General features: G+C 40.2%; 1 protein-coding gene across 1 annotated transcript in view; it reads left to right on the top strand.

Moving 5' to 3' along the window:
- LHFPL3 (LHFPL tetraspan subfamily member 3) overlaps positions 1 to 27,876 on the top strand; it is a 396,149-nt gene that overhangs the window by 236,992 nt on the left and 131,281 nt on the right. The gene's annotated exons all lie outside the window — the stretch shown is intronic.

Genomic DNA, 27,876 nt, shown 5'->3' with positions numbered 1-27,876 from the left:
AAAGAGGATAAGGTTATTTTGCATTTTACTCATTCTTTAAAATTGAGCATGGGGAGTAGTCTTAGAGAGAATCCAGTTTCCCCAGTTTGGCAAATCGGAAAACTGAACCCCAGGGAAACTGTACCTGACTCAATCAACCACCAAACCAGAGCTAGATATGAAGACTCCTGCTTCTCAAACTATCCCTCCTTTCCAGGGCAACATTATCCTTCTCTTTTGCTTTTAAGAATTCTCTTTAAAGGGTGCCTGGGTGACTCAGTCAGTTGAGTGTCTGACTCTTAATTCTGGCTCAGGTCAGTATTTCAGGGTCATGGGATCGAGCCCCTTGTCAGGCTCTGTGTGAGCTCGGAGCTGCTTAAGATTCATCCTCTCTCTCCTCCATCCTGCCCGCTCCATTCTTTCTCTCTCTCTCTCTCCTAAAAAATAAAGCTCTTTAAGGGTTTGCATGAAATCTATGATATGCCCCTAATTACTCAGAAAAGGATCAACCTTGAAAAGAAATTTGGAGGTTAGTTTATTTAAAGACTTTAACAATAGAAATTAAGTATGACTGAAATTCACTGACTGTAAAATTGATGAAAAAAAATATACATATATGTATCCAACTGGAAGTATTATGTGTGTTTTTAATGTATTATTGACAAATAAACATCCAAGTTAGTTAGCATATAGCACAATAATGATTTCAGGAGTAGAATCCAGTGATTCATCCCCTATGTATAACACCCAGTGCTCATCCCAACAAGTGTCTTCCTTAATGCCCCTTGCCCATTTAGCTCATCTCCCCACCCTCAACCCCTCCAACAACCCTCAGTTTGTTCTCTATATTTAAGAGTCTCTTATGTTCTATCCCCCTCCCTGTTTTTATTTTTGCTTCCTTCCCTTATGTTCATCTGTTTGATAGCTTAAATTCCACATATGAGTGAAGTCATATGGTATTTGTCTTTCTCTGACTAACTAATTTCACTTAGCATAATACACTCTGGTTCCATCCACATTGTTGCAGATGGCAAGATTTCATCCTTTTTGATTGCTAAGTAATACTCCATTGTGTGTGTGTGTGTATGTGTGTGTGTGTACACACACCACATCTTCTTTATCCATTCATCTATCAGTGGACTTTTGGCTCTTTCCATACTTTGACTGTTGTCAATAGTGCGGCTATAAACATTGGGGTACATGTGCCCCTTTGAAACAGCATACCTGTATCCCTTGGATAAATACCTAATAGTGCAATTGCTGGGTCATAAGGTAGTTTTATTTTTAGTCTTTTGAGGAACCTCCATGCTGTTTTCCGGAATGGCTGCACCTGTTTTCATTCCCACTATCAGTCCAAAAGGGTTCCTCTTTCTCTGCATCCTCGCTAACATTTGTTGTTGTCTGAGTTGTTAATTTTAGCCATTCTGACTGTTGCGAGGTAGTATCTCATTGTGGTTTTGATTCGTATTTCCCTGATGATAAGTGATGTTCAGCATATTTTCATGTGTCTGTGCACCATCTAGATGTCTTCTTTGGAAAAGTGTCTATCCGTGTCTTTTGCCCATTTCTTCACTGGAGTATTTGTTTTTGGGTGTTGAGTTTGATAAGTTCTTTATAGATTTTGGATACTAACCCTTTATCTGATATGTCGTTTACAAATATCTTCTCCCATTCTATCGGTTGCCTTTTAGTTTTGCTGATTGTTTCCTGTGACAAATAAGCCTATTTTTAACATGCAGGAAGTGGGTGAGAAAACAGCAGATAGTACCCTTAAGAGCAAAACAGAAGCAAGCAACCTGCCAGAAAGTCCTCATCATAGGCAGTTGGCTTCTTCACTTTACCCTTAAAAATGAAGAGGAAACCTGCTTCTCCCTACTCTCAACCAGTGATCTTAAAAGCAGTGTCTCTAGAACTTGCATATAGAAAGGACTTAAAAGAGGCAATCTTTTTGGAATGGGTGGCTAAGGAATTTGTATTGTAGCCGTGATTGCAAACGTGGTATTTATATTTAGGCTGTCTGTTTGCTTTGAGTAGTTTGGGGAAGGGAATTGATGGAAATTATAGATAGGCTCAAGTGCCCCCAATATCTCTCCAATGCAAGGCATTGCTGTAAGTACTAGACTGCTTTCCTGTCTAAACAAAGGATAGATTTGCCTACCCCACTACCATAGTGAACATAGGTCTTCCTCCAGGGGCAGACCTACTGATTCTCTGTTCTGTTGGAGAGAGTTGCTCTGTTCAGTTGGAGAGTTTGCCATGACATACAGTGTTTCATGGACCATTCGCTCCCAGGGCTCTTCAGTCAGCAGTGTTATACCTTGACCTCCAGTTCCCTCCAGAAACAAGTTGGCTATAATCACATCATTTCTAAGGCTTAAACAGGAGAGTGATTAGTGCCAAATTTCCAAAAGCCATCAGTCTCATCTGCCATCACTTCCTGAGATCTTCACTGCGTGTAAGTACTAATTTCTCTGACAGTCTCTCGTTGGATCCTTCTCTACAATGAATCTTTCTCCAAAGGTTCTCTTCTTACCTTCCTTGGGCCCTGGGCTCTAGCTCAGTCCTCTGTTTAATTGGTTACCTTCTGATGACTCTTACCCTCATGAAGCAACTCAAAACCAGCTAAATTCATAGCATTCCTATATTCCTGAAAAGCGTCCAGCATTTCATCCATTTATTCATTTAGTACACATTTACTGAACATCAAACATGAATAAGAAACTATAATTCTAAAGATATAAGCACTCCGTTCTTATGCCTGGGTGGCTCAGTCAGTTGAGTACCTCACTCTTGGTTTCTGCTCAGGTTATGATCTCATGGTTATGGGATTAAGCCCTACCTGGGCTCTGCACTGAGTGTGGAGCCTGTTTGGGATTCTCTCTCTCCCTCTCTCTTGTCCCCTCCCCTTCTCTCAAAATAAATAAACATTAAAAAATAAATAAACACTCATTCCTTGCCCAGAGGACATATATTGAGGGCCAGACATGTGAAATAAATAATCAAAGACAGTGTGCTTTAGGAGAAGCTATGGGAGTGTGTAGAGAAGCAGGTGGGAGCATACAGATGTCAGGGAGAGCTTCCTGGAAGAAGTCACCCCTAACTTGAATCTTAAAGGATAAGTAGGCATGAAATAATGATTAGAGAGAGAAAGGTATCCAGGCAGAAAGAACAGCATGAACAAAGGCCTGGAAATAAGAATCAGCACAGGGAATATGGAGAATTTCAAATAGCTCAGTATTGAGGAACATAAAGTATCAGGAAGAAGTGAGTGGCAAGGTAGTCACTGGAGAGTTTTAAGCATGGGAGTAATGTCAAACTTACAATCTAGAAAGATTGCTCTCACTAAAGAATAGAGAACTAATTGAGATGTGCAAAGCTGAAAGTAGAGAGATAAGTGAGGGAACTATGGCTATAATCCAAAGAAAAAAGTATAAGGGCCTAACCTAGACCAGGGAGCAGACAAATGTGAGAGCTATATAAGAATCAAAATAAGAAAGACTATTTTATTCCTGAGAAAAAAGCAACAAATTAGGGCCCAGCTCCTAGCTTAAGGATTGGATAGATGGTGACCTCTCCATTTGTCTGTGGGACAGACAATAAAGGGGAAAAGCCAATTTAGAGGAGGAATAATAAACTTGGTTTTGACTATGTGGGTTTGAGGGGACCGTCAGACATTCAAATATGGAAGTTTAGCACACAATTAGCAATATAGCAACAATAAGTACTAGGTAGAAACATTTAGGTAGTTGAGACCACCCAGGGAGATTCTGTAGAATGATAGGAAGAGTAAGATAAAAATGGAACTCTGGAAAAAATGCACATTTCAAGAGCAAGCAGAGGAAGAAAATCAAGGAAAAAAGATACAGCAAAAAAAATGGTTAGAAGAAAATGAGAATCAGGAGCCCATGATATCACGAAAGCCAAGAAAGTAGAGGCTTTCAGAAAGGAAAATATCATCACTGGTTTGAGGTTCAGCAGGGAGTTATTTTAAGGACGGAAGAGTGCCCATTCAATTTTGCAAGCTAATGCAGGAGAATTTTTAGTAGGGTGGGGAGGAGGGCAATGAAAGCCGGATTGCAATGGGTGTTTATATGAATGGGTGGGAAGAAGTAAGGGTATCTTTGGGAGTTTGGATGAGAAGGGAAGAGAAAGCTGAGTCAGTAACTACAGGGATATCATCAATGGAAAAAAGTCATCAGAAGAATGATAGTAATTGAAGATATGGGGATGAGATGAGGGATTGGTGAATACATACGGTTCTAGAGTTCACTGGAGAAGTTGTGGTCAAGGGCATAGACAGAGTATTGGACTTGCCGGAGTCACCTTCTGAAGTTTGGGTATGCTTCTGAAGATGGATTGGATATAGGTAAATTTGGGGGAATATTAAGAAAGCCTGAAACAGGAAGTTGCATGAGGTCATACCCAATAACCTCTTGTGGGACCAGTCTAAGATTCCATTGGAGAGGAAAGGGAGAAGGACAAGGATCCAATTGGAGACTGTCAGAGAAATTAGTACTTACACACAGAAAGACCCTCAGGAAATGATGGCAGACAAGACTGATGGCTTTTGGAAATTTGGCACTAATCGCTCTCCTCTTTAAGCCTTAGAAATGATGTGATTATAGCCAACTTGTTTTTGGAGGGAACTGGAGGTCAAGGTATAATACTGTTGACTGAAGACATAAAGAGATTGATGGGAGACACTTCTCTGGGCATTTCTGGGCACTTGGGAGGAGGCCCTGGCATTGATGCTGGGCCCAATTAGCAAATAAAGGGCCTGAGTGGTTGTCTTAGTTTCAACTCCATCCCAGGAGGTGGTGGTAGCAGAAAGCCATGATGGGGGCAGGGAGGTGGGGGTTGTTGCTGGGATGTAAAAGAGAAGAGAATCACTCTCCCTCTTCTCTGAAAGTACTAATGTTTCAGGAGAGGATAATTTAGTTGAAACTGACAGTGGGCAAATCAGACCAATCTGCATCGTGATGTTTCAGAGACTTGCTTCCCATGGTCAGTGGGGGGTGTGTGTGTATGTGTGGTCTGTATTCATGAAGAGCCAACAGTTTAATGTTGTAGCCTTCTTGTTCTCCTCTTTTATTCTGACCCTTCTCCCTCCTGGATCTAAATTTGTCCTGTGATTCTTAATTCCCAGCAATGGGAAAGTAAGAGCTTAAACCTTTTTTTTGTTCTAGCACCAACTGTATTTTAACTGATGTCAGAGAAAAGTATTTGATGTCAAAAAAGGTGTTTGAACTCTGACAGTTAAAATTCAGGCATCGACTTCAGATGGCTGCTGACTTGGAGCAGCACAGGATTTTTGCCTCATCTGTGAACTGGCCCATCCTTTACCACGGAATAGCTAGTGTATCAGAGACCCTTCTACTTAGTGGGTCAGATTCCATCACAGAGAGAACACTGAGACTGTTTGACTTAAACAGTTATCCCTTCTGAGAATATTTGAAAAATCTGGAATCATCAGTCCTGTTAATTATGTATTAGTCGGGATCCAAGATCAGGGATAACCATCATGGTAGAGAAGGTTTACTCAAGTCAGAGTTAAAATGTTTTTACCAGCCATCTTTGCTCATATTGAAAATTTCTGGGAATAAGAAAAATGAGTAGGGATTTCATCCAAGTTTTTGGGAGAGCGTTTCCCCTTTGGGACTCACGATCTGGAAAATTTGCACACATTTAGACTGTATTTCTTTTGGTTAATTAACTCAACTTCTTGAAACGTCCTGTTTGAAAAATGTATTGGTTCCATCATTCAAGAAACATTTAGGAACACCTATCATGTGCCAGGCTGCTCTGGGTGCAAGGGATACAAATGTGAGACATACAGCATGTCTTCATGGAGACAAAGAGGTGCCTCCCTCATTGTCACTGTGATATCACAGCCATGACAGTAGGACATGATGTCCTGACAGCAGGTGCCAGGTTTCTGTTTTAGAAAGTTCATTCTTGCTTGGGGATTTAAATGGTCTAGAGCCAAGACTCATAAGCACTTGGCTGATGTGGTCGGCAGTCCGGAAAGAGAGTAATGAAAAATTAAGGAAAATCCAATGAAATGAAATAAGGAAAAAGTAAAGAAATGAAGAAGCGAGGAAAAATTCAAGATTCCAAGACCCCCTTGCCATTTAATGAGAGAACTGCTTATATGAGCTAGATTTTCTCTGACTATGTCACCTGATGGGATACCTGCAGAACGGGAAATTAGAGCTAAATCTTATCATCAGCACACTGCTGACTGAAGCTTTCAGATCAATCCTATAATCTCCCCCTATGTGCCTCAGTTTCTCTATCATGTAAACCTGAAGCAGCAGTAGGACTTCTGTTCTCATGTCTCACAAAATCCTCTCCTGCCCTTCTCTTCCGTGGCATTGGGTTACACGTGACCAGCCTATCCATGAGAAACTCCCTTAATCGTGTCTCATAATTCAGTTGCCTGTGTTAATCACTTATTGCTGCCATTCTTTGAATTCATGCCAAGTTTTTTACCTCCTTTGACATTGAAAGTTCTGTATTCTTTTCTTTTTGCTTTTTAAAAATTTTGTTAGAGCGTGTGACAGCAGGAGAGTGGGGGAGAGGGACAGAGAGAGAGAGAGAGAGAGAGAGAGAGAGAGAGAGAGAGAATCTCAAGCAGGTTACATACTCAGCACAGAGCCCAACATGGAGCTTAATCCCAGAAACCGTGAGATCATGACCTTAGCCCAAATCAAGAGCCAAACGCTCAACCAGCTGAGCCACCAAGGCGCCCCAAAAGCTCTGTATTCTTAGAATTCTCTTGCGGTATGTAAGGGGAAAAAATCGCATCCTTCTACTGTGTACTGTAACTTTTGTGTTTCCAGAGTCTTAAACTTGTAGTCACTGTGTTTCATTATAGGACCACCTATAATTTCTTTTCTATCAATGCTCTCAAATACTTCAACCTTTTCTAAGGTTTTTCTTCCTGTTCAGTGACTGCAATTTGAATTATCTAGTCCCTCCTACTTTATAAGCTAGTACTTTCTGAGTGTCATTTAGCTCCTATTGGATGATAAACTATCAACAGTTTAAATTAAGGAAACTAAAGGGTTTTGTTCCCTTTTGGCTGTGTCAGAAAAATTTATTTTTGCATTCCTAAACTACATTGTCTTATTAGTGTGAATCTACTCTCCACGCTTACTAGACTGTGACTAGTAATAGGCAATTAAGGTATTTTCCACGTGAATGTATCCTTATGAAGTGCTTAAAAGAGTGGAAAAATAGGCTGTCATATCTGAGCAACAACAGATTTCCTTCCTACAAAGTACTCAAGGGCCCCATTAGGGAGAGATTTAGTGATCTGAGGTGTGGTTATGTAACACTATCAGTTAAATTATCTTCTGGCTTCAACTCAGTCCTTGTTATTAGCTATGTAGTATTCACTCAAAATCATTACTGTTGATGTTTTATTTGGTAGACCCATTTTGAAGGGAACTATGATTATTACCATAGGCAGAGTATTTAATAAAAGGCTATTCCATGAATGTTAATGAGAAAAAGCATGCTTGAAGGACATGCAGATCTGTTCTTGGAGTTTCATTGAAGGGCCAAAGGATCAGGCTTGCATGGCACTTGGTGAGGGATCTCCTCGTGACGTCATTTATGTTAGTTTTTAAAAAATCAATGTCAGGAGCGGAAGGGGCCTAGAAACTAACTTAGTTCAGTTTCCTTCCTTTTATAGATGAGGATCCTAAGCTGTAGCTGTCAGCCCAGGTCACAAGGCCATCTGGCTCTCAGCCTAGACCAGAATGTGGTCTGAATTCCTTACTGTCTTCGCTAGTCTTGCAAAACATCGCCCACATGGCACTGTGATACCGTATGGGGGTATAAGAATCAAGACCATAGAATCATCTGAGTGCGCTAACTGTGGTATTTTGTCTATTTCTACTATACCACTTGACATTTCAAATTTCTATTTCATGATAACTTTAGAAAGATCTAGTTAATTTTGTTTACTTTTTCAGCAAAGCCTCACTGAAGACCTGCTCTGGGTCAGGAATTGTATTTAGTGCCATATTTACTCTCATTAGATAATATCAAAACATGCCTCACATTTTAAAAAATATTTTATTTATTTCTGAGAGAGAGACAGACAGACAGTCAGACAGACACTGAGAGTGGGCGAGGGGCAGAGAGAGAGGGAGACAGAGAATCTGAAGTAGTCTCCAGGCTCTGAGCTGTCAGCACAGAGCCTGACATGGGGCTCGAACTCGCGAACCGTGAAATCATGACCTGAGCCAAAGTGTGACACTGAACTGACTGAGCCACGCAGGCGCCCCAAAACATACTCACATTTAATCGATGATTTTATTATAAACATGTCACCTGCCTCCAAACAGGATTTGAGAAGCGAACAATACAAGACAGATACCATATGTTGTCATTCTAAAAATGTGCATGTTTTCTCATTTCTATCTCTCTGAATCAGTATGCATCATAAAATGAGCAGACTGTAGCATTGTTTCATATGTTAATGGGCAGTGTTTTTTTTTTTCCTGAGTTCTTCATAGAATAACGGTTTATATCTTAGATTGGATTAAATAAGGTACATTTGGATAATTATAATAAAGATTTTTAAAAAGCAGGTGCAAAATAATTAAAAGTGAAAAAAGCCTAGGATGTCAATTATAACGCAGTAAAAACAATTTTTTTAATTTAAAAAAGTAAAAAAAAATTTTTTTGAACCTAGCCTAGAGCTACCTGTCACAGTGGAATGATAAACTTAATTCCAAATTTTCTAAAAACATTGGCAGGATACCAGTTTTTTTTTAATTTTTAAATATTTTTATTTATTTTTGAGAGAGAGAGAGAGAGAGAGACAGAGCACAAGCAGGGGAGGGGACAAAGAGAGGGAGACACAGTATCCAAAGCAGGCTCCAGGCTCTGAGCTGTCAACACTGAGCCTGACATGTGGCTCGAACTCGTGAACCAGGAGATCATGACCTCAGCTGAAGTCAGACACTTAACCAACTGAGCCACACAGGAGCCCCAAAGTTGGTTTTATTTATTTATTTATTTATTTATTTATTTATTTATTAAAACTCAACATTTCTGTACTTTATTTTTTTTAATATGAAATTTATTGTCTAATTGGTTTCCATACAACACCCAGTGCTCATCCCAACAGGTACCCTCCTCGATACCCATCACCCACGCTCCCCTCCCTCCTGCCCCCCATCAACCCTCAGTGGCTCCCTCCCTCTCTAACCTTTTTTTTTCCTTCCTCTCCCCCATGGTCTTCTGTTAAGTTTCTCAGGATCCACATAAGAGTGAAAACATATGTTATCTGTCTTTCTCTGTATGACTTATTTCACTTAGCATCACACTCTCCAGTTCCATCCACGTTGCTACAAAGGGCCATATTTCATTCTTTCTCATTGCCACGTAGTATTCCATTGTGTATATAAACCACAATTTCTTTCTCCATTCATCAGTTGATGGACATTTAGGCTCTTTCCATAATTTGGCTATTGTTGAGAGTGCTGCTATAAACATTGGGGTACAAGTGCCCCTATGCATCAACACTCCTGTATCCCTTGGGTAAATTCCTAGCAGTGCTATTGCTGGGTCATAGGGTAGATCTATTTTTAATTTTTTGAGGAACCTCCACACTGTTTTCCAGAGCGGCTGCATCAGTTTGCATTCCCACCAACAGCGCAAGAGGGTTCCCGTTTCTCCACATCCTCGCCAGCATCTATAGTCTCCTGACTTGTTCATTTTAGCCACTCTGACTGGCGTGAGGTGGTTTCTTAGTGTGGTTTTGATTTGTATTTCCCTGATAAGGAGCAACGTTGAGCATCTTTTCATGTGCCTGTTGGCCATCCGGATGTCTTCTTTAGAGAAGTGTCTATTCATGTTTTCTGCCCATTTCTTCACTGGGTTATTTGTTTTTCGGGTGTGGAGTTTGGTGAGCTCTTTATAGATTTTGGATACTAGCCCTTTGTCCGATATGTCATTTGCAAATATCTTTTCCCATTCCGTTGGTTGCCTTTTAGTTTTGTTGATTGTTTCCTTTGCAGTGCAGAAGCTTTTTATCTTCATGAGGTCCCAATAGTTCATTTTTGCTTCTAATTCCCTTGCCTTTGGGGATGTGTCAAGTAAGAAATTGCTGTGGCTGAGGTCAGAGAGGTCTTGTCCTGCTTTCTCCTCTAGGGTTTTGATGGTTTCCTGTCTCACATTCAAGTCCTTCATCCATTTTGAGTGTGTTTTTGTGAATGGTGTAAGAAAGTGGTCTAGTTTCATTCTTCTACATGTTGCTTTCCAGTTCTCCCAGCACCATTTGTTGAAGAGACTGTCTTTTTTCCATTGGATATTCTTTCCCGCTTTGTCAAAGATTAGTTGGCCATATGTTTGTGGGTCTAGTTCTGGGGTTTCTATTCTATTCCATTGGTCTATGTGTCTGTTCTTGTGCCAATACCTCACTGTCTTGATGATTACAGCTTTGTAGTAGAGGCTAAATAAAGTCTGGCATTGTGATGCCTCCTGCTTTGTTCTTCTTCTTCTTTAAAATTACTTTGGCTATTCGGGGTCTTTTGTGGTTCCATACAAATTTTAGGATTGCTTATTCTAGCTTTGAGAAGAATGCTGGTGCAAGTTTGATTGGGATTGCATTGAATGTGTAGATAGCTTTGGGTAGTATTAACATTTTAACAATATTTATTCTTCCAATCCATGAGCACAGAATGTTTTTCCATTTCTTTAAATCTTCTTCAAAAATTCTCAATAGGATACTAGCAAATCGAATGAAACAGCATATAACAAGAATTATTTACCATGATCAAGTGGGATTCATTCCTGGGATGCAGGGCTGGTTCAACATTTGCAAATCCATCAGTGTGATACATCACATTAATAAAAGAAAAGATAAGAACCATGTGATCCTGTCAATCGATGCAGAAAAGGCCTTTGACAAAATCCAGCATCCTTTCTTAATAAAAACCCTCGAGAAAGTTGGGATGGAAGGTACATACTTAAACATCATAAAAGCCATTTATATAAAGCCCACAGCTAATATCATCCTCAGTGGGGAAAAACTGAGAGCTTTCCCCCTGAGATAAGGAACACGACAGGGATGTCTACTCTCACCGCTGTTGTTTAACATAGTGTTGGAAATGCTAGCATCAGCAATCAGACAACAAAAGGAAATCAAAGGCATCAAAATTGGCAAAGATGAAGTCAAGCTTTCACTTTTTGCAGATGACATGATGTTACACATGGAAAACCCAATAGACTCCACGAAAAGTCTTCTAGAACTGATACATGAATTCAGCAAAGTCGCAGGATACAAAATCAATGTACAGAAATCAGTTGCATTCTTATACACTAATAATGAAGCAACAGAAAGACAACAAAAGAAACTGATCCCATTCACAGTTGCACCAAGAAGCATAAAATACCTAGGAATAAACCTAACCAAAGATGTAAAAGATCTATATGCTGAAAACTATAGAAAGCTTATGAAGGAAATTGAAGAAGACCCAAGATATTATTTAAATTGAAATAGTTTTACAAATCTAATCAATTATACTTTCTATTTTTTTTTTAAAATTTTTAATGTTTATTTTTGAGACAGAGACAGAGCACGAGTGAGGGAGGGGCATAGAAAGAAGGAGACACAGAATCTGAAACAGGCTCCAGGCTCTGAGGTGTCAGCACAGAGCCCGACGCGGGGCTTGGACCCACTAACCGCGAGATCATGACTTGAGCCGAAGTCAGATACTCAACGGACTGAGCCACCCAGGTGTCCCTATACTTTCCATTTTAAAACCTGGAATGTTCCGTGCTTGGGAAGATGAGCTAAGTGGGTTAGGTTTGAGCAGTATATAAATATAAATATAGATACAGATAAAGGTGTATGAGTATAACCATATATATAGCTTGTATTTTTATTTTTATTTTATTTTAAAGTTTATTGATTTATTTTGAGAGAGACAGAGACAGTGTGAGCAAGGGAGGAGTAGAGAAAGGGAGAGAGAGAGAGAATCCCAAGCAGGCTCTGAGCTGTCAGGGCAGAGCCTGATATGGGGCTCAAACTCACAAAACTGTTGAGATCATGACCTGAGCTGAAACATAACCGGATGCTTAACCGACTGAGCCACCCAGGTGCCCCTATAGTTTGTATGTTTATAAATGTATGTGTGTGTGTGTGTGTGTGTGTGTGTGTGTGTGTGTGTGTATTTCCCTTGTACAAAATGAATTCTTATTTCATGTAAAGGTTTTTAAACCTACAGGTGGTTCCCCCCAATGTCCTTCTGATATTCAGTGTTGCCAGAAGTGCTCCTCTGGTTTCATGAACTACACCTTCTTTAAATGCTAACAGCTAAGCAGGAGATAGCGTTTATTCTCTATAATGTGAAGCATAATGTACTGTGGTTTCTGTGAGTGGTCAGTCTCATTATCATCTTGTATCTTCTAGAAGACCATCGCTGTGCCCATTCTGTCCCAAGGCTCCTAATGCATACTGACATCTTTAAGAAATGCTTAAACCATTCCCATGTAATACAGATTCTTTTTTCCCCTAAACCATGGGGAGGTGAGAAATACATTTGAGTCTGTTTCTCTACAGAAGAACAAACAAACAAAAAATTGGTTAATTATTTTTATTGAGGCATATGCAGATATCCCCTGCTTTCTGAAAGTTTGCTTTTACAAAAGACCTACATGAGTACCAGTTTTCCTTTACTGAAAGAAATCGAAGGGCTTTCATGAGAAAAATTTTTGCTTTCATGAGAAAAAGGTGAAAAGAGAAAGTTCAGGATTTGTTTTTCAGTGAGACTCTAGAAGCCGCAGGCATCCAGAGTGGTGAGAGTGGCTTCGTTAAATTCCTTCCAGGAAACTACACTCGGCATCTCAGCATCCAGCCGCCATGGCTTTGAGCTGTGTCTGTGGGCATCCTGTGCTCTCTCTCTCTTTATTTTGTGCATCCATTAGTAAGATGTGCCCTAAGAGGTTATTTTGAGGTCTGGGATTACTCAGAAAATTTTTCCCATATAAATTAACGGTAATTGCTTCTTTGCTTTATGCCATTTCGGCTTATGAAAGTTTTCATGGGAATGCTCTACTTTCAGGTTATCAAGTGAAAGCTGTACAGAATATAAGGGGGGAGGCTGCCTCAGATAAAGAAATGCAGTAGAGGGGCGCCTGGCCGGCTCAGCTGGTTAAGCTTCTGACTTCAGCTCAGATCATGAGCTCGAGGATGTAGAGTTCGAGCCCCGCGTCGGGCTCTGTGCTGTCAGTGCAGAGCCTGCTTCAGATCCTCTGTCTCCTCTCCCTCTCTCTCAGCCCCTCCCTTGCTCCCTCTCTCTCAAGAATAAATAAACATTAAAAAAAAGAAATACAGTAGAAGACAATTATTTAAGGCATTTTTCTAAGTCACTTAATATTGGTTGTGTGTCCCACGTGTCAAGAAAAAGTTACAGCCTGCTTTTCTAGGAAAGAGGTTCAGAAAGAGTCATTGTGATTTTTGTCTTAAGATTTACAGCATTATAGACTTATTCTAGAAAAGCTTCATCCTGGTGTGGGGAGGTTCTGGTGAGCCCTCCTGCCAAGAAGGCCCCGTGGCATTGCCAGTGATTACAGTCCTTATCACTTTCCATCCCACTTCCTGAGACGTTTGAACACTGGGCTCCCTTTCATGGTAGACAGACTCTGCCTTTGGCTGCTACATCCACACTCTCCCTCTCCAGCCAGGGGCACCTCCTGCCTTCACCTGTGGTTCCTAAGCCTCAGGCAACCGGACAATAATGTCCTGTGGATCAAATAAAATATCTGAGAATATTTCAAAGCTTTACAATGTTTGATATTATATCACATTATATCATATTATATCAAGTCATACTATATTATAATGTCCTGTTTTACACTACAAACCTTGCTTCCGTGGTTCTCCTGTCCAGTCCTTAGCATATATTCTTGGGGCCTGCCCACCTGTGCCCCACCCTAGGGCATGATGGGGGCCACTTGAGAGTGCCCACCCACCAGTACAGACCACTCTCTACCTTATCTTTCTCACTCTACATTTAGGTGCAGCCCTAAATAGATGGACAGATTAGCAGATAAAGTCAAAGTCAACTGAGATACAACCAAGAGTGGGCAGTGAAGACCATGTTTGGGTATTTCTGAGCTTAAAGTAGAATTCTATTTGAAGTCTCCTAATTTGATGTTAGCCTCTTGCCCACCAGTTTCCCGGTGGGTCCTCATTATTTGACTGTTTGAAGATTTTAATAATGGATTTTGGAAGCATTCAAGAGGTCAACTAGGCTGAACTACATTGCCTGATCTTAGCTTATGCTTATCTCTTCCCCATTGTCTAAAGGCCCAGGTAAATGAGCCATTGAGTCAACATTGGCCATTGTCATTGTCATTAGTATGGACCACTAACTTTGTATTTTGTAGATATCTAAATTACTCCATTCAGAGGTAAACTACACAAACTGGATTAGATCTCTAGTGAGGAACCTCAACCTGTAAAATTACCCTGCCATTGAATGTAATAAATATTAATAGTATTAGATGAATACTGTATATTAAATTGAGCATCTACCAATATGTTAGCATTGAGGACACAGTCGTGAGGCAAGACAGAGTTTCCACCCTCCTGGAGGCTACTATGTGGCTAAGCTAGAACTGGGGCTTGCTTACAGGGTGCATTGTAGCTCTTGGCAGGGGTTGAAAGTTAAGTCTCTAACTAGTTAACTGCAAGATTTACACCTCAAAAACCAGCTTTTTGCAATGAGGCACTTACTTAAATTCTTAACTACTGATGGTAGATTCTGTGCAATAAATACAAGACCTTTGAGTGTTCAGACCTAAGCTAAAAAGGTGAGATACCCAGCAATGTACTTGCAAAGACCCTCAGGAGTTGTATAGAAATGAAAACACTCATCTTGGAATAAGTTCTGAGAATGTGTCTATGCTTAAACTCTTTTCAGCCGACCAGTCAGGTTCCCTCTGAAATGCTGATATATGCAAATTATTGGTTACAATTTGGGAAGGCCCAGTACAGTCTGTCCCAGATGATAGGTGCAGTACATGTTATTTTTTTCCTTTTACCAAAAGTGTTATGAAGAAAATGTTCAAACATAGGAAAACGTGAAAGAATAGTGCAGTGATCACCCATCTACCTGCCACCTAGATTCTAGAATTAACAAGTTTTTGCTTTATCATGTATCTTTTTCATCCACCCTTCCATTAATCCAGCTTACTTTTTATATATTTCAGAGTGAGCCGCAGACCCCAGTGACCTTAACACTTAAGCACTTTATTTTTTTTTAATGTTTATTTATGTATTTATTTTAAGAGAGAGAGAGAGAGAGAGAGAGCATGAGTGGGAGAGAGGCAGAGAGAGGAAGAGAGAGAAAGAATCTGAAGCAGGTTCTGCGCTGGCAGCACAGAGCCCGATACAGGGCTCAATCTCAAGAACTTTGAGATCATGACCTGAGCTGAAACACGACTTAGACACTTAACTCACTGAGCCACCTAGGTGCCCCAATACCTAAGCACTTTAGCACGCGTATGGTTAACTGGAGTTCAATATTTCGTTACAGTGTAATGTGTCAATCTTGTGTACCATTCAGTGAATTTTGGCAAACGCATACACCCCAATAACTCAAATGCCTATAAAGATCTAGGACATTCCCATCACCCCAGAAAGTTCACTCCCATCTTTCCCAATTAATCCCACTCCTACCCTTAGAGGCAACCACTCTTCTGGTTTATTCCACCAAAGAGTAACTTTCCCTATTCTAAAACTTCATATAAATTGAACGAACTCTTAGGAAAGACTTCTTTCACTTAGCATATGTTTTTGGGATCCATTCATGCTGTTGCATCTATCCTAGCTCTTTTTATCAATGAGTGGTATTCTAGTATATGAATGTTCCCAGTTTGTTTATTCACTCTCCTGCTGATGGACATTTAGGTTATTTTCATTTATGGATATTATGAATAAAACTGCAATGATCATTCTTTTATAACTCTTTTTGTGGGTATGTTTCATTTCCCTAAGTAGGAAGGAAGCAAAGGTAGGAAGGTAAGAATGGAATTGCTGGATCATAGGTAGGTATATGTTTAGTTTTATAAGAAACCGGCAGAAACATTTTCCAAAGTGGTTGAGCCATTACACATTTACATCAGCAAAGTATAAGAACTCCAATTGTTCCACATCTGCATCCCAACATTTTCTGCTGTCAGTCTTTTTAGTCTTAGCCATTCTTTTTTGTTTGTTTTTAATGTTTATTTTTACTTATTTTGAAAGAGTGCACACATGTGTGCACATGAGCCAGGGAGGGGTGGAGAAAGAGGGAGAGAGAGAATCCCCAGCAGGCTCTGCGATGTCAGCACAGAGCCCCATGTGGGGCTCAATCTCACAAATCGTGAGATCATTACCTGAGCCGAAATCAAGAGTCAGAACTTAACGGGCAGAACCACCCAGGCACTCCTACTTCATCTTTATTAATACAGTTTGGACATGATTTAATTCTGTTGCCTGGCAGTTAACTAAAATACCATCTAAATGTAAACCAGCTGTCAAACCATTAGCCAGTAGTAGCATTCAGGTGTTATATATCAGATTAGATTAACCAAGATAAGAAAGGCAGACTGAGTCCTTAGTAAGGAATCCTGATTATTTAGACAGAATGCTTTTTTTTAAGGAAGTGTGCTTACATCACCACTTGAAGCAAATAGTAAAACGCAGAGCCATCACAATACGAGAGATTCATAGATAGTAGTTCTGAAGAGGAACAAACAAACAAACAAACAAACCTCACTGGTCTTGTTGGTCTGCGGAATAAGCAAGTCAGCACAATACTTCAGTGAACTCAACGAACCTAAATCAACTAAGAAGTATTTAACTTAGGCTTACCAGTATAGATGGCATCTGTAGGACTTCTTGTTTTGTTTCGTTTTGGTTTTGGTTTTATGTTTTCACGTTTTACATTTACAAACAAAGCCTCTTACACATACATGAAGGAGGGCCATCTGGCACACTGCAGTCCCTCAGAGGCACCTGAGCCTCACGGCTCTCTGCCATGATTGGCACTTTTCCCTCTCTCTCATCCTCTCTCCTTCTCCCTATTTTCAGCACTTTTGTGTAGTATTCTCCTCGTCCTCCCTGTCCTTCTTTTACCATCTGCCCTCTGTCTTCCCTGCGTCATGGACTTGTTATAGTGTCTTGTTACAGTGTCTGGTGACTCCGACAGGGGCTACTACTGTGCCTTGAGGAGAGGGTGTGTGGCTAAGGCAATTTGCCTGAGGAGGTGCCTGAGACTAAAAGGGTTCTACCCAAGAAAACCTTGTAACCAACTCTGTTCCTCTAAAGGAAGATGTTGACATTTACCGTGAACTAGTATTACTTTTGTCAGATATGTAAGGGGCTCTTCAGCATTTCCCATCATCACCCGCACCATTTTAATAACAGCCACTTCATTTGCATATGATACAGCCAGTGGTGGAAGTGGAGTAACGCACTGGGGAACACACACACACACACACACACACACACACACACACACACACACACGGCTTTGTCCCTGCTGAATATTGAAGAGAGTAGAAGCCTTTCTAAGGTGAAGGTTTGGGCAGGCTACATTGTTCTACAATTTATCAGTTGATAACTCTTGCTGCCTCCAAGTCATTGTGTTTTCCCAAGTGAAGAACCTTTGGCTGAGCCCTGGAAATACACACGCTCCACAGAAATGAAAAGTTATTAAACCAAGACTGCAGGGGAATGCGGAGGAATGCTCTGTTTGTAATTCTGGGGGAAACAATTTGGAACGCACTTTTGAAGGCTTAACAAAATTACTGAAAAATCTCCCAGGGAAACAAGCAGCCTTGTTTTTATCTGGTCTCCAAGGATTTCGTTTATCTTTTAGATCTACTTGCTGCAAAATAGTGATAATGCACAAATTCTGTGAGGTGTTAAATCTGCACCTACCCGTGGCTTGCCAAATTAATCAAATTACCTTAAAGTTAATGCAGTCGGTGAGAAGAGTTTAATGATATTCAAAACCTTCATGGTAATAATTACAGATGAAGAGGGTCAGTCAGTTGAGAATTAATGTGAAAAGTGAATAGAATGAAAATCCGAATTAGGATATCAGAACGTGCATAAATTGTGGGGAAGGTGAACCATGAAAATAAAATTTATTTATGTTCATTCAGAAGGAGGAAATGAAAGAAAGTGTGTTGGAATTTGAACCTGGGGAAATTTTATGGATTGGACTGCTCTAATGGCAAAAGAGAAAGAGGAGTTAAGGATGGTTGGGTAAGCAACATTATTTCTTTTTACGCCTTCTTCTTTCTTTTTTTTATTTTTTTTTAACGTTTATTTTATTTTTGAGACAGAGAGAGATAGAGCATGAACGGGGGAGGGGCAGAGAGAGAGGGAGACACAGAATCCGAAGCAGGCTCCAGGCTCCGAGCTGTCAGCACAGAGCCTGACGCGGGTCTTGAACCCACGGACTGTGAGATCATGACCTGAGCGGAAGTTGGACACTCAACCGACTGAGCCACCCAGGCACCCCTCTTTCATTTTTTAGGGTGCTGAAAACAGCTATTATAATTCATCTACCCCTTCTACCCACGAATTTCTTTTCCTTGATGTCCTCTGTACACACATCTTTTATTTCTCCTCTGTATTTTTTTAAGTTTTTATTTTAATTCCAGTATAGCTAACATACAGTGTTATATTAGTTTCAGGTGTACAATATAGTGATTATTTCTCTGCAGTTTTAAAATGAAGAGATAAATTATCCTTCCTGCTAAAAAAAAAATAATAATTCCACAAAGCATTCCAAAGTAAACAGTTGAGATGATTTAAAGTAAAACACCTTTTACTTTAATTATCTTACCTTACCCAGATCCCACTTTTTAAAAGTTGTAAGTATACGGGTTTTTGAAGGAATTTAACTATGAATACCCTTTTAAGATTTCCAACGAGTAAGACATCTTACGTATTTTAGAGTTAGTGTTGTCTACCCCCTACACTTTTCTAGAAGGCACTCAACAACAGATGATGTGGTAACTTTAAAAAGTAATTGAGGGGGTGCCTGGGTGGCTCAGTTGGTTAAGCATCTGACTTCAGTTCAGGTCATGATCTTACAGTTCATGGGTTCAAGCCCGACATCGGGCTCTGTGCTGATAGCTCAGAGCCTGGGGCCTGCTTCGGATTCTGTGTCTCCCTCTCTGTCTGCCGTTACCGCACTTGTGCTCTCTCTTTCTCTCTTTTTCAAAGATAAATGCATGTTAAAAAAAATTTAAAAAGTGATTGAAAATGTGTGGCTAGGCCTTTGCACTCTTTATTAAAGTGTCTAATGAGCTCCAAATCTATATCTTTTTATGGGTCCATCCTCCCCAAGTGACCATGAGTTCACTGAGGGAGTTAGTGATCCTGCCTTGTGTATCCATTTTATCCCCAGCAGCAGTCCCAATGTCTAACCCATATCTGAGTGCTGAATAAATGTTTGTTTGAACTACAGAAGCTCACAAACGCTATCTCTTCTGTTCTTTCCCACTGAAAGCAGCTGTAATCATCAGCCCTCCAGATAAATTCATGCTGTATCTGTTTCTAAGTCACATAGCTGTAGCATGATAAATGGATGTATATGATGTCACAGCAATAATACTTTGCCTAATGGGAATAACATCCTTTTATGAATTGTGTATATAGCATGCTAAGGCATTTCTCTCCATTGAAAGTTCTTTTTGGACAGTTGTTCTTTCTTTTTATCTTTTGAATACTACTTCATTCATTTGAGTCATTCTTTTTGTGAATATTCAATAGAGCTGGCTTTAGACTTAACTACAAAAAAAAAGTTTCCGTATCCACTCTTTACGTTTCAAGCTTCCATGCAACTGAATCATTAAGCACTTTAGCGAAGACTCACAGATGCATCTTTAAATTGATCCCCCTTGATTAAAGCTAGTTTGCAGGCTTCTGATAATACAGTCATACCAGAAGGAATTAAATGCTTATTATTCTCATTAGATTGTTCAAGTCTACTCCACTATATAAATAGACAAGTAGAGCCTGTCTCTATTGAGATATGTGGTTTTAAAAAAATGTGGTTACTTAATTGCATTAATTCAGAGGAAAACTAATCTTAAGTAATTAAAGTCTGAAATAGACTGTATTTTTAAGGAACTAGAATTATCTTTGCCAAAATTCTGCCTAGAATTATCCTCTTTCAATCAATATATAAAACTTTGTATATTGACGATACTGGCTTCTGCTAGCATTGTGATTACCCCTTTTGCATGTATATGAATGCTTCCAAGGAATCTGAAAGCTGTGCTTTTCTTTTTTCTTAACGTTTATTTATTATTGAGAGACAGAGAGACACAGAGCGGGAGCAGGGTAGGCGCCGAGAGACGGGGAGACACAGAATCCGAAGCAGGCTCCAGGCTCTGAGCTGTCAGCACAGAGCGGACACAGGGCTCGAACCCACAAACCGCGAGATCATGACCTGAGCCGAAGTTGGCCGCTTAACCAGCTGAGCCACTCAGGTGCCCCCGTGCTTTTCTTTTCTCTCTCTCTCTCTCACCTTCCCTCCCTCCCTCTCTCTCTCTTTGGGTTGGACATTGTGCCCTGTGCTTTTTCTTAAACAATTTATTGAAACTGAAAAAAATTTTTTTAAGTAGGTAAATATTCTCCTGTTATTTTTACAGATAATAGGAAACTTTGGCTTCCATCTGAATGATCACAAGGGAGAATTGGTGATCCAGTAAATGAGAGTTATTCCCATAGATTTCTACTAGTTTGTGTACTGTTTAAGTCCATACATGTAGAATAACTATTATTTCCAATGATATTGTTTCTATCACAGAAGTGTTTTATATTTATTTTCCTTTTTTTTTTAAATATAATTTATTGTCAACTTAGCTAACATAGAGTATACACAGTGTGCTCTTGTTTCGGGGGTAGATTCCCATGATTCATTGCTTACATACAACACCCCGTGTTCATCCCAACAAGTGCCCTCCTCCCTGCCCATCACCTATTTTCCCCTCTCCCCTGCCCCCGCATCAACCCTCATTTTTTTCCCTGTATTTAAGAGTGTCATTTTCATTGGAATTAAACTTGCTCTCAAGTTCCATTTTGGAAATAAATTTTTCTGGTGAGCATAATTGAGTTTCTTGCACTGGTGTAACAGAGATAGAAGTAATATAGAACAGCGTTAACGATGTTAGATGACCCTTGATTGGTCGACTTACCCTCTGTCCTCTCAGGTAGAGCAGCATTAGGCTTTTAGAGCAAAAGAACACATCATTCACTTTGTCTATCCCCTTCCTTGTTCATTCAACCAGCCTAGCACGTTTTGTCTGCCAGGGACCATGTGCAGCATGGGGGATATGAGGATAAACCAAGTATTTACTGCTGCCGATTGAGGGAGACTTCAGAAATTTAACTCTTTTTTTAAAAATTTTTTTAAATGTTTATTTATTTTGGAGAGAGAGAGTTCAAGTGGGGAGGGGCAGACAGAGAGAGACACACACACACACACACACACACACACACACACAGAATCCAAAGCAGACTCCAGGCTCTGCGCTGTCAGCACAGCCCCTGACGCGGGGCTCAAGCTCAGGAACCATGAGATCATGACCTGGGCTGAAGTTGGACGCTTAACCGACGGAGTCACCCAGGCGCCCCAGAAATGTAATTCTTAAAATACAATGAAGAAGCTCTGTGATGTAGATCCGCAACAGGTGTTAGGGAAACATCACAGGGGGGCATAAAGAGGGACCTAAACCAAGCTGCTGTTAATAGCAGTGGTGAGGAAGGTCTCTCTCATTTTCCCATCCAGTCGGCCAGCTAAACATCAGCAATGGCCAGTGTGAGGCCATTTGACAACCAAGGTTTGGCTAGGCAGGCAATCCTGAGTTGCACTAGCTTCAAACTTTGTAAAAGCCCTATATCTCTTAAACCCAGACACCACTCATAGCCTCCCTGGCTCTTAGGCTTCAGCCCCAACCAGACTTGTAGAAATCCCATCGTAGCCAGAAGCCTCAGATAAGGACTTAGGCCTCTTCGCCCTTGCCCTGATGTCTGTGTATGGTAATGCACCTGGCCTTCTTTGCCACTCTTTTGTGTTTAACCCTTGGACCTGTAACCTGGGGTGTTCCTGGCCCACTGACTCATAGGAAATGTTGGGAAGTGGGGGACAGAGAAGGTATCTTAACTCATAGTATGAGGTAGTTAAGTAGATTTTCTCATCGTAGCATTGTTTCACTATTGAATACTTACTGGGCTGGCTACTTTGGAGAATTAATCCTTCCTTTTTTCCATTCAACAAATATTTATTGACATACAGAGCTCTGTTCTGTGGAAAATAGAAACCCTCCGGAGCATAAGGAACTACCATTAATTGTATATCACCAAGCTGATCTATGACTGAAAAGTTATTGTCATGTAGGTTCTAATAGGACCTTTAGTGTTCAATGGAGTTGTCACCAGAGCCATTGGAACTGTCATTCAGATGTTGATGATAGTAATGACAAAAAGCTCATGTTTCATAATGCTTTTCATTTTCACAAAACATTTTCTAAACTGTTATCTCATTTTATCCTCAGAGTGAAAAAGTAGATAATGAGATAAAATCCTCTTTACCGATAAAGATATAGAGGCACCAAAGACTGATTTAGTCGCTTAGTTCATGGTGATGCCCGGAATAGAGTCTCATGCTTGAACCACACTCTGAAGTTATTAAGTGGCTGTCCTGGGTTATCTCGTTCATTCTTCATAGTGTCCTGTGAGTTGGAGTTACACTCTTTTATAGGTAAGGAAACTGAGGCGCATAGAGGCCATGTAGCTACCCAAGGTCATGCCTGTTCACATCCAGCTAAGAGGTATTAAGTGGCTTCTTTGGAACAGGCACTGTGCTGAGTACATTCACATATAGTGTTTTTTCTAATCTCATGGCAATCTGTCACGTAGGTACTGTTACCCGTATTTGATGGAAGAGTAAACCAGTTAATTATGCACGTCTCCATTAACCAGCGGTGGAGTCAATTCTTAAACTTCTTCCTAATGTTCTTTTCATTAAGCTAGAGGTTCTCAGCCTTTTTCCCATCTCCAATCCATTGATAACCAGAGTGCATGTTCATTGATGAGTCTCCTACCACAGTAATTTCTCATAAGGGGTTTGGTCCCCTGGGAGGTATATCAGAATCTGCTGGGACAGGAAGAGGGTGAGGAGAGGGGCATTCAGGAGAGAGGGTAGTTTAAATCGGCACTCTTCCCCACCCCTATTAGTGTCTAAACTGTATTTCTTCATTATTAGAAGAGTCTTTTTTTAAGATGCAACTTTATTTTATCCTTTCAACAAATGTTTCTTGAGTATTTATGTGTGCCAAGTGTGTTCTAGGTGCTGAAGATACAGGAGTGAACAAAATCTGTGAGGCCCCTACTCTCATGAAGCCTGTATTCCAATACTGACAAGTTCTTGGAATGAAATTAAACAGAACGGTGAGGTAGGCATAGGGGAGAGTGGCTGCTGAATGAAGTTTTCAGGGAAGTCCTCTCTGAGGCATGACATTCAGGCCAGGACTGAAAGGCAGAAAAGCAGCCAGTGGTTCAGAGAGCTGGAGTCAGATCTTGGCTATTTTCTTGTCCACTGCTGGTCCCGGCTCTGCTCTCCCTCATCCCACACAGGCACTTCAAGCGCGAACTCAAGCCCACCAGACTCCCAGCTCGAGCCTGACCTCTGAAAGCACCAGCCGGGCCTTCTTTTCATGGAAGCCTGGAGCTGGCTCTGGTTTCCATGACCTGGAATCGCTCTTTGTCCGACAGCACCCCAGATCCATATGAGTACTCGTTCTGTCTTCAGCAAGGGTGAGGACACACACAGAGAAAGCCTTCCTCCCCCGACTTACATGATGGTTGACTTTCAAAACATCAGTTCTTTCAAAGCTGAAAAACATTTACATTAGGGTCTTATTTTGCTATAAACAAGTTGTCTTGTTAAGGATTCAGATTCTTTTCTTTCCCTGTCCTCTGAATGGAGCTTAACATACAAGCAGGAAACAAGGCAACTAGTGGAGTAGGAACTAGATTCTGAAAGCAGCTTGGCTCATGATTCATTGTTTGACATGTTTATATCCCATGTCCTGTGACTTTTACATATAAGGTGACTAGCAACTAGGTTTCTATTCTGTATTGATTACAGAGGGAGGCTAAGTGGTAAAATTGCCTATAATTAAAACTCAAGGACATAGAATCAATGGTTTTCAGTCTTCTATCAGTAGAAGTGTTTCATACAAAGCAGTCACTGAAATAGAGCAGGTGAGGACTTACAGTGAAAGAGAACCAAGCTTATGTATTAAAGTGAAAAATAAATTTGAAACCCTAGCCTGAAAGATCAGTGATGGGAGTAAAGGAGGCATATGATCCTGGGGAGAATTTTCAAATTAACATTCCTCTCTGTAAAAAAAAAAAAAAAATAGGACACATACGCTGCAGATATGACCCCCTTAACAATAGTCATTATACTCAGCTCTGCTACTCTTGGTCTGTGTTGGAGCTGAAAAAAAATGCTAGAACCTACTGGAAGAATGTTTTCCACAAAGCCTGCCTTTAAAGTATAACTTGTAGAGCCTATCTGTCCCAGATCAGGGTTTGCACAGTTGATGACAGTTGATGACCCCAAGTTGGAATTCACACACTCCCACCCCTTCCCAATACTTGGTGTGTCTGTGATCACATCTCTGTGTTGAGTTGCACTAACCTGTAATTTGTGTTTGCTTTCCCATCTCCATGTGAACAGACAGATGTCTTTCACCTTCATAACCCCACGGTGTCTTGTATGTAGACGCTGAATATTTGCTGAATAAAACTTGTTATAGTCAGACCCTCAGACATTTCCCAATTTTCTGCATTGATGCATTTGGACAAAATTCTGAACTTTTAAAGATGAGCTTCTCAAGTAGGACTTGGTTTATCCATTCCTTCAGCAAGTATTCATCAGCATATACTATGCTGATCAGCCTACCTCTCATAGATTTTTAAATATACACCTAAAAATTACAGTTACTGGGGTGCCTGGGTTAAGCGTCTGACTCTTCATTTTGACTCAGGCCATGATCTCACAGTTTATGGGTTTGAGCCCCATGTTGGGTTCTGCACTGACAGCTGTGGAGCCTGCTTGGGATTCTCTCTCTCTGCCCCTCCCCTGCTCTCTTTCTCTTTCTCTCTGCCCCTCCCCCACTCACTCTCTCTCTCTCTCTCTCTCTCTCTCTCTCTTTCAAAATAAACATTTAAAAAAAGTTACCATTTTTGAAATCTGTACAAGTCCTAATGATTAATCTGGAGGTTTTTATGACTTGGAGTACTTAAATATCTCATTTGAATCTAAGTCAGTCGGCAGAAACTCTGAAATAAGCTTCTCCAGAATAAACTGTGTCTGTCACTATGATATGATTTTTTTTAACCTTTGGGGAAAGCAAATAGCAGGAGGATCAAATTTCTCCAATAATAGATTTTTCCACTCAATTGTTCAGCCGACAAAGGTGCTGGGCCATGCCAAACTGGTTTCAAGACTGCTTCACCACCAGATGAAGCTATCAGGATTATCAGTCTCCAGGGAGCCTGAGAATTATTTCAAAATGGTCACAAAGGACCATCGGAATTAAATGTACCTTACCGGAGGAAAATAGTTATTTTCCTACTGAGATTTAGCGACCATTTCCTTCATCCTGCAAGGTTCTGAAATGTCTTTCAATAAACACAATTCTGTTATTTTCAAATATCTATACAATGTATCTATAACGAAATACTCAAATAACCTAGATTTGGGCCGTGAAAACACAGAAAGGACCTTTTCTCTCCCCTAATCTGCAAGAAAAATTCTACACTATCAAATAAGGTTCTTAAACTTCTGACAGCTCTCAATCAAAATAGTGGCTTTCACTTTGTTTCATAAGGACCGTTCTTTTACCACCCTCTTTTTTTCTAAGGAGAGAGAGGTAAAAGGATCCCTTGTGCACTGTTGGTGGGAATGCAAACTGGTACAGCCACTGTGGAAAACGGTATGGAGGTTCCTCAAATAGTTAAAAATAGAACTACTCTACGATCCAGTAATCGCACTATTGGGTATTTACACAAAGAATACAAGAACACTAACTCAAATAGATACATGCACCCCTATGTGCAGCATTATTTACAATAGCCAATATGTGGAAGTAGCCCAAGTGTCCATTGATTGATGAATAGATAGATATAATGGAATATTACTCAGTAATAAAAAAGAATGAATCTTTGCCATTTATGATGACAAGGGTGGAGCTAGAGAGTACATTGCTACATGGAAAAAGTCAGAGAAAGACCTACGGTATAATTTCACTCATATGTCTAATTTAAGAAACAAAACAAGGGGGAAAAATGAGACAAACCAAAAACAGACCCTTAACTATACAGAACACTCTGATGGTTTAATAGAGGGGAGGTGGGTGGGAGGGATGGGTGAAATAGGTCAAGGAGGTTAAGAGTGTACTTGATCTTGATGAGCCCTGAGTAATGTATGGAACTGTTGAGTCACTGTATTGTACACCTGAAACTAACATAACAATGCATGTTAGCTACACTGGAATTAAAATAAAAATTAGGGGCGCCTGGGTGGCTCAGTCAACTAAGTGACCGACTCTTGCTTTCAGCTCAGATCATGATCTCACAGTTTGTGGGATGGAGCCCCACATTGGACTTCACACTGGCATTGCGGGCCTGCTTGGGATTCTTTCTCTCTCCCTCTCTCTCTGCCCCTCCCCTACTTGCACACACTTTCTCTCTCTCAAAAATAAATAAACTTTCCAAAAAAATTATTTTAAAAAATGATAAAAAATTTTTTAAAATTTGAATTTCCAAAGAATTACCTTCTTACTAATGGAATAAAAAAAAATGAACAATTTTCTCCTATTAAACCAAGTGAGGAAAATGGTCAATTCTTGTGATTTCCAGTAACGGTGATAGGCATGTTTATTAATTTTGTTAGTGGCTATGCTATCTGTCTTTGGTTAAGTCTCTTTCAAAATCATGCTCACTCATTATAACTGCTGCAGTTGTACAAACCTATAACTTAAGAATGCTGGCTACAGAGTAATGTGTAAGAAATATTTTATCAGTATATATTTACAAATTGCACTCTCTCTCTCTCTCTCTCTCTCTCTTACACATACACATAAATTCCAAGGTGTACTGTGATTATGATAAACCCAACTGTAAAGTTATAAACTCATAAACATAGGTATGTGATATTTCTTATAAAAAAAAATCTTCCCTTTAAGAGGCTGAAATCACATTCTTGGTATTTAGTTTACAGATAACTTTCAAGAACATCCCTGTTGCATAAAGCAATGTTTACCACTTTTGTACAACTACAGAAAAAATACCAGACTTACTGTCATATTAAGAGTGCAGAAAATTCAAGTCCCTTTTGAAGCTAGTCAGAATCAAAAGAACAGTTTTAAAAAATAAACATCTCTAAAAGTATTGGAAAGCTACCACAGATTTTGACAAGCTCTCATTATTATATGTGAAGGTTTGGTTAGAGCCAAACCAAGAAGACATGTTTAGAGGCTGGAACTTGGGAGCTTATGGGGACTGGAAACCTGTGATATCAACCACACCCCTGTCCTCATCATCCACCTTTATTGATTGGGTCACTTCACTGTGCCTGGCTCTTGACCAGACAGTAGTGAACAAGATTTGCAAATAGAAAAACTGAGCTACTGGAAGGCACCATTGCTTTTGTCTTTTTTTGTCGTTACGAATTTATCTTTTGGCCAAGTCTATAGACAGCCAGCTTTGTTGTTTTGAACAGACTGACAGGTGTCTAGAGCGGAATAGCTTTGACTCTGTATTTGAAGTGCTCCATCTTTTGTGAGTGG

Source organism: Panthera uncia, chromosome A2 (genome assembly GCF_023721935.1).
Source record: "Panthera uncia isolate 11264 chromosome A2, Puncia_PCG_1.0, whole genome shotgun sequence".
Lineage (NCBI taxonomy): Eukaryota > Metazoa > Chordata > Mammalia > Carnivora > Felidae > Panthera > Panthera uncia.
The sequence above is the reverse complement of the archived record's forward strand: the minus strand, read 5'-3'. Positions and strand labels throughout refer to the sequence as shown.